We start from the raw sequence: 8,427 nt of genomic DNA, 5'->3' as shown, positions 1-8,427 counted from the left end.
AAGGGCAGATTTGGTCCCTTCCAAAAGTGGAAGTAAGGAAGAAGTAGGAAACTACAGGCCGGTAAGTCTGATTTCTGCAGTAAGTAAATTAATGGAAACAATTAAAACAGAGAATAGTGAAGCTTCTGGAATCTAGTGGATTACAGAACCAGAGGCAACATGGATTCACTAGAGGTAGATCTTGTTAGACAAATCTGATGAATTTCTTTGATAGACCAGAGAATTGGATAGAGGATGTGCGCTAGATGTGGTATATTTAGATTTTAGCAAAGCCTTTGATGGTGTTCCACACAGGCAACTAATAAATAAACTGAGCTATGGACTCCAAACTAACAGACTGGGTCAGGGACTTGTTGAGTGGAAGGTGATAGAAGGTAGTGATCAATGGAGATCGCTCTGAGGACAGGGATGTTACCAGTGGTGTGCCTCAAGATTCGGTTCTTCGGCCTGTTCTTTTTAACTTTTCTGTAAGTGATATTGCTGAATGGCTGAATGATAAGATTTGCCTCTTTGCAGATGATATCATGATCTGCAATAGAATAGACACTCCAGATGGTGTGGAAAACTTGAGGAAGGATCTAGTGAAGCTTCAGGAATGGTCTGAAATTTGGTAGCTAGGATTAACATAAGAACATAAGCAAGGCCTCTGCCGAGTCAGACCATGGGTCCATCACGCCCAGCAGTCCACTCCCGAGGCGGCCCCCCCCAGGTTCACGACCTGTACGTGATCTTATACCTAAAATATTCTATTCCCTAATCATTTAATATCCTGTAGGTAACCCTCTAACTATACCCTTCAATCCTCTTTTCCTTCAGGAAATCATCCAATCCCATTTTGAAACCCAAAATTGTACTCTGCCCTACCACCTCCTCTGGAAGCGCATTCCAGGTGTCCACCACCCTCTGAGTGAAGAAGAACTTCCTAGCATTTGTTTTGAATCTGTCTCCTTTCAATTTTTGCGAATGCCCTCTTGTTTTTGTTTCCCCCGCTAATCTGAAGAATCTATCCCTCTCTACTTTCTCCATACCCTTCATGATCTTATAAGTTTCATGAAGGGTATGGAGAAGGTAGAGAGGGACAGATTCTTCAGACTAGCAAGATTCTTCAGACTAGATTCTTCAGACTACATTTGGGCTCCAGAAACCTGAGGGAATGGTACAGTTGAGGGGGTGAAGAACTTTTTTGCATGAAAGAGGAGCACGACTTGGGTGTGATTGTATGCGAAAATCTTAATATAGCCAAACAGGTTGAAAAGGTGATGGTGAAAGCTAGAAGGATGCTAAGGTGCATAGGGAAAGGTATGGCTAGTAGGAAAAAGGAGGTATTGATGCTCCTGTAGGAAAGTAGGAAAAAGGAGGTACTGATGCTCCAATTCTGGATGCCCCAACTTCATAAAGACATAAAAAGGATGGAGCCGGTCCAGAGGACGGCAACTAAAATGGTTGATGGTCTACGAAGCCATAAGGTGTATGGGGACAGATTTAAAGATCTCAAAATGCATATTTTGGATGAAAGGCATGAGAAGGGAGATATGATAAAGACATTTAAATAACTATGTGGCATAAATACTTATGAGGCAAGTCTCAACTGATAGTAAAAGGTGATGGGCTCAAGAGTAATCTAAGGAAATATGGTGGTGGATAACATCCTCATCCTCCCTGTCTCATCAGCTTGCAACCTCAGAGTCATTTTGGACTCATCACTGTCCTCCTCTTATTTCCCACAGCTTGTCATTTCTTTCTCTATAATATTGCCAAGATCCATCCTTGCTTTTCTGAGCATGCTGCCAAGACCCTCATCCACATCCTCAGCACCTCTCGTCTGGATTACTGCAATGTGCTTCTCACCGGTCTACTGCTAAGCCATATCTCTCCACTTTAATCTGTTCAGAACGTTGCTGCATGCCTCATATTCCACCAGGGTCATTATACCCACATTACTCCTCAGGTTGCTTCACTGGTTCCCAGTCCGTCTCCGCATATGATTCAAACTCCTCTTACTGACGTTCAAGTGCACTCACTCTGCAGCTCCTCAGTATCTCTCCTCTCTTGTTACTCCCTATACTCCCCTCTGGGAACTACTCTCATCGGGCAAGTCCCTCTTCCCTGTACCCTTCTCCTCTACTGCCAACTCCCTTCTATCTTGCTGCATCACAAGCTTGGAACAACCTGCCAGGCTCGCTACATCAGGCTCCATCTCTGGTAGTATTCAAAGCCAGACTAAAAGCCCACTTATTTGAAGCTCCATTTAAATAACTTTATTTTGTATACTGCAATACCAGAAGCAGTTCAGAGTGGTTTACAGAAGAAGAGACTGTACACAGACAGCGATGGTACAGAGAATATTGTCAATTACATTGGTAGATTAGTCGGATATGCAATAAGTAGATCAGAGATACAACAAGACAGGGAGGAGTCGGAGGAATTTGTGAAAGAGATAGGTTTTGATTGATTTCCTGAAGGCTTGGTAGGAGGGTGTGTTCGAAATGAGGGTGGTTAGACATTTATTCCGTTTGCCAGCTTGGAATGACAGTGTCCTATCAAGGAATCTCTTGTAGATACAACTGTTCAGGAAGGGGAAGGCAAACAGGTAGGTGTTACATGTGCGGGCGGTGCCTGGAAATGCAAAATGGTGTGACAGGTAGATCGGGGATGAACCTGTTATGGTTTTGAAGCAAAGATGACCCTTGCCTCCATTGGCAACCAGTGAAGTTTTCTGTAGAATGGGCTTACAGGTCCGATTTTTTGAGTCCATAAATGAGGCTGACCCAACCAGCATATTTGTCTGTCATTCCTTTAATAGTCCCCTACCATCTTTTAGCCTCCTCTGTGTGTCTGTCATAATTAGATTGTAAGCTCTTCTGAGCAGGGACCGCCTCTTGTATGTACAACGTACAGCACTGTGTGTGCCTGGTAACACTATAGAAATAATAAATATTTGTCATTGAAAAACTTTTTTTACAGAAAGGGTGGTAGATGCACTGAAAAGTCTGCTGGTAGAGGGGGTGGAGACAAAGACTGTGTCTGAATTCAAGAAAGCGTGGAACAGGCATGTGGGATCTCTTAGGGAGAGGAGGACATAGTGGATGCTAAGGATAGGCAGACTGGGTGAGCCATTTGGCCTTTATCTGCTGTCATGTCTCCATGTTTCTGCATATAAGTCATTTTCGATGTTTTTCAACAGGCAAATCCACCAGTTGCCCAGGGTCAGTCTGTCCCTCTGTCTATCTCTGTTCACCCTTCTGCACCCCAAGATTCATTTGCCCACGTGCAAAGACGCCTGTGCACAGGGACACCGTAGACAAACAGCAAGGGTGATGTTGTTGTTATACGAGGCATGACAGCCCTCTGCCATCCTTCAGGTACCCATCCCTCTCTCTCACACTCATAGTTTCAAGTTTCAAGTTTAATGATTTTTTGATTAATCGCTTAATCATAATTCAAAGCGATGTACAATTTAAAATACATTCAGAGGGAAACAATACAATACAAACTTTAAATAATGACGTAATTTAAAAAAAAAGGTTAAACATATAATACAAATCAAACTTAAAAAATGACATAATATTAGAAAAGGTTCAACATATTCATAACATAAGGTAAAAAGGGGAAGTGAAATACAGTTCATGATAGAAAAGTAGAACAAACAAAGGAAAAGAACAGTGGGAAGGTATGTAACAGTAATTTTTAATATTTAAAACAACAGTTTAAAAATTAATAAATCAAATGCCAAATGCATCTTTAAAAAGAAATGTTTTTAAATTACTTTAAAATTTTCCCAGATCTTGCTCATTTCGTAGAAAGATTGGGAGGGCGTTCCAGGTCTGTTGGAGCAGTTACTGAAAAGATGAATTGCCGTCTTGTATTGATGATCTTAAGTGAGGGAATGGTTAGTAGATTTTGCTCATTGGACCTTAGTGTTCTACTTGGATTGTATGGGATTAATACACACATTCCCTAAGCCAAACAGATCTTTTCGTAATGCAAGGTGATGCATCTGGGAAAGAAAAACAAGGAACGTGAATATAGGATATTGGGTGTGACATTAGCCAAATGCGAACAAGAAAGGGATTTGGGGGTACTGATAGACAGAACCCTAAAGCCATTGGCTCAATGTGCGGTGGCGGCGAAGAAAGCAAACAGGATGTTGGGCATGATTAAGAAGGGGATCACGAGTAGGTTGGAGGATGTCATAATGCCACTTTGCAGAGCAATGGTCAGACCACACTTGGAATACTGTGTCCAACACTGGTCTCCATACCTTAAGAAAGATATAACTCTGCTGGAGAGGGTGCAGAGGCGAGCCACGAAACTAGTCAAAAGGTATGGAGAATTTGAGCTACCAAGAACACCTCAGAAAACTGGGACTATTCACCCTCGAGAAGAGAAGATTGCGAGGGGATTTGATAGAGACTTTTAAAATACTAAAAGGATTTGACATAATAGAGCAAGAAATATCGTTATTCACTTTGTCAAATGTGACACGGACAAGAGGTCATAGCCTGAAACTGAGTGGCAGCAGGTTCAGGACAAATATCAGGAAGTTCTGTTTCGCACAGAGAGTGGTGGGCGTTTGTAATGCTCTCCCGGGGGAGGTTGTGACGGAGACTACTGTTCTGGGTTTCAAGCGCAAGTTGCAAATCATATCGAGGGATACGGGAAATCCGGGTCTCCAACAGGGAGCACCTAACTGGGCCTCCGCGAGTGCGGGTCGCCGGACTAGATGGACCTAGGTCTGATCCGGTGAAGGCGTTTCTTATGCTCTTATGTTCTTACAGCATACGCTTCTCAGCAATTTTAAGGTAAAATTAAGTAGTAAAACCTCTTTACTTCTAGGCATCAATGATATTCTCAGACTATTTCTCAAAAGCTGTCGCTAGCCTCCAATCAGACCTATTTATTTTCATGGAACAAAAATGATTTAGCTGGTTCCCACATACCGAGGATGAGCAGGAAGGGGAATAGAACTGAATCTGATCAGAGTACAGATGTATTATGTTCAGCACCTTGGACAGGGACGTGCTGGCCACTACTGCGAAGAGAAAGGAGAGGAAGTGCATTCAGGGATTGTGTTCCTTGCACTTCTTTTTTTTTTTTTTTTTTTTTTTGTAAATTATCTTTATTGACAACTGCAAAGGAACACACAACCACGAGTGAAACAATCAGAAAGCAGAGCATCCAAAAACAGTACAGGATATCAGAACAACAAATAATCGCAGTACAAAAACCCCATGTGTGGGTCCCCTCACAATTGACATTTTAAAATACCAAACCCCACCACACAAACACACGCCAATCCCACTCACGCAACCCAGACCACAACAATCATTCCCCACACATACCACTTGTAATATTTGCACTTTCATTGTTTTGGCTTAAACCCATCTAATCTATTTGTAAACATGGCTTGTTTATATTTCACACATTGGACTTATTTCTGTCATGCCTAATGCCCGTGATATTGTGGCATCTATTTAATAATTCCCAAAGCTCTATGATGGCAATTAGAATGAATGAGCAGATGCGCCAGGTGGTGAGTTCCTGGGGAATGGTGTTACTGGTTACTCAGATCTGGTGTGTAGGAGGGAGGGAGTCTTATTTATGATTGACAAAATGAGAACCCCCCCCCCTTTGATGAAAGTAGGACCTATGAATTTAGGCACGATCAAACCTGGCTTCTGAAAGGTTCACTCTATCATCTACATCTATCTTACTATTCCGCTGTTATCCCCAAAATAAACATACACAAAAAAATGTAATCCTAATAACTCCATTTCTTTTCTTTCTTTATGTTTGGGTTCCAAACATTTCTAATTAATTTGCTTTTAACTTTTTAGAACACTAGTCTACGAGGATAAACTCCATCGGAAAATGTTTATGTTTATTAAAATCTTTATGTACCGCCTATACAGTCAAAAAGGATCACAGCGGTTTACAACATAACTCAATCAAATTTGTGAAAAGAATTCAATTTAAAAAATAGAAAAGAAAGAGGAAAATAATTAATATTTCTAATACATATTACAACTAAAATGAATATAAAAAAATTAAAATTAAAATTATATAAATAGAAATTAATTCAAATTAATACAAGTTAATGCAGACTGCAGTCCCAGATTCAATTACTTAATTTTTTTCTTTATTTATAAATTTAAAGTTTACAATATCAATAGATACCAAGGAAAAAAAAAGGCAACTTACAGTAAATGTTTACAATCATATACAACACAAACATTCCTTTTCAAGCCCACAAATAATTGGAGAGGCATAAGATTATCCAACTAACAAAAATAAAGAAAACTATTACTTAATTTAAAAAGGCCATTTGAAAAAAAAGTGCCTCTAAATGTCTTTTAAAATTTTGAAATAATTCTTCCTTTCTTAACTCTACTGATAAATTGTTCCATGAGAATGAAGAACGTAGGTAACCACAAAGCTGGGGCACTTTCTTGATGAGAGGCAGGAGTTGAGAGGTCACAGTCTTCTGGTCTGCCTTGCGCTGGGTGGTTACCTCATAGTTTTCCTTCTCTGAGTCAAAGATTTTTCCCTCTTGGTGTTTGGATTTGTGCAGCTCCTTCTTCTTAAAACAGGAATCTGTCAGATGCTTTGGGACTTTTATGCTAGACACATCAAGTTTGGTAGATGTGGCAATGACAGATTTCTGAAAAGCAAGCCAGTTGGAAGCTGCTTCAAGAAGACCGCATGTTTTCCCCTGCGACGACCAGTGAGGAGAATAAAAACTGTTCCGGGGTGACGGAAGCATGCAGTCTCTGCTTACGTAGGCTGAAGCAGTGCTTTTCAATCTTTTTACACCTATGGACCGGCAGAAATAAAATAATTATTCTGTGGACCGGCATCGGTCCGTGGACCGGCGGTTGAAGAACACTGGGCTAAGTCGTGGGCCAGACCCCGCCCATCTCTACCCAATCTCCACCCCAGACCCCGCCCCCATAATGGTACTAAGTGCACCTTGCACGTCCCGTGCCTCATCTGGAAGCCTTCCCTCTGATGTTGCAACGTCAAAGAGAAGGCTTCCTGTTCAGGCGCAAGACACGCGTAGGAGCCACTGCCCGTGGCTTTGTGCACTGAATCAGTGAGGAAGAGGGAGCTGGCTGGCTGGAAGATAACGCCGCATCGATCGCACCGTGGACCGATGGTTGAAGAACACTGGGCTAAGTTGTGGGCCAGACCCCGCCCATCTCTACCCAATCTCCACCCCAGACCCCGCCCCCATAATGGTACTAAGTGCACCTTGCACGTCCCGTGCCTCATCTGGAAGCCTTCCCTCTGATGTTGCAACGTCAAAGAGAAGGCTTCCTGTTCAGGCGCAAGACACGCGTAGGAGCCACTGCCCGTGGCTTTGTGCACTGAATCAGTGAGGAAGAGGGAGCTGGCTGGCTGGAAGATAACGCCGCATCGATCGCACCGTGGACCGATGGTTGAAGAACACTGGGCTAAGTTGTGGGCCAGACCCCGCCCATCTCTACCCAATCTCCACCCCAGACCCCGCCCCCATAATGGTACTAAGTGCACCTTGCACGTCCCGTGCCTCATCTGGAAGCCTTCCCTCTGATGTTGCAACGTCAAAGAGAAGGCTTCCTGTTCAGGCGCAAGACACGCGTAGGAGCCACTGCCCGTGGCTTTGTGCACTGAATCAGTGAGGAAGAGGGAGCTGGCTGGCTGGAAGATAACGCCGCATCGATCGCACCGTGGACCGATGGTTGAAGAACACTGGGCTAAGTTGTGGGCCAGACCCCGCCCATCTCTACCCAATCTCCACCCCAGACCCCGCCCCATAATAGTACTAATTGCACCTTGCACGTCCCTCATCTGGAAGCCTTCCCTCCGACGTTGCAACGTCAGAGAGAAGGCTTCCTGTTCAGGCGCAAGACACGCGTAGGAGCCACTGCCCGTGGCTTTGTGCACTGAATCCGTGAGGAAGAGGGAGCTGGCTCGAAGATAACGCCGCATCGATCGCACCGTGGACCGGCGGTTGAAGAACACTGTTTTGGGCCTGATGCACGTGCTGGCCCTGTGGACCGGCAGGAAATTTCTGTGGACCGGCACTGGTCCATGGACCGGTGGTTGAAGAACTCTGGGCTAAAGGGCTTTTTGCCATGACTCGGCAGTTTACCAGGAACATCTTCTGTTGCATAGTAGCGTGGCATTGTACGAAGCTTAACCACACAATTGCCTCCATTCATATCACCACGTCCATTTATTATCTTGAAGTTTTTTTGAAATACAATTTCCACTCTTTAAGGCTATCCCCTTTCTCTCTTTGTCCTCTCTACAGAAACCCCTGCTATTAGCGGCTGTTGGTAGAATATGATATCTGCCTTTTTGTATCAGAATTATTTGCATCCCCAGGGAGCCCCTGAAAGAATAAGCAGCCATGTGTCCCTGTATGAGAAGGGGGGAGTGAGA

The 8,427-nt window shown here is 43.4% G+C and overlaps 1 pseudogene; it reads right to left on the bottom strand.

The window, feature by feature from the left end:
* Positions 1-5,833: 5,833 nt before the first annotated feature.
* LOC117356012 lies at positions 5,834-8,204 on the bottom strand (annotated as a pseudogene).
* Positions 8,205-8,427: the final 223 nt, after the last annotated feature.

This window comes from Geotrypetes seraphini, chromosome 2 (assembly GCF_902459505.1).
Source record: "Geotrypetes seraphini chromosome 2, aGeoSer1.1, whole genome shotgun sequence".
NCBI lineage: Eukaryota > Metazoa > Chordata > Amphibia > Gymnophiona > Dermophiidae > Geotrypetes > Geotrypetes seraphini.
This window is presented reverse-complemented; position numbering and strand designations above follow the sequence as displayed.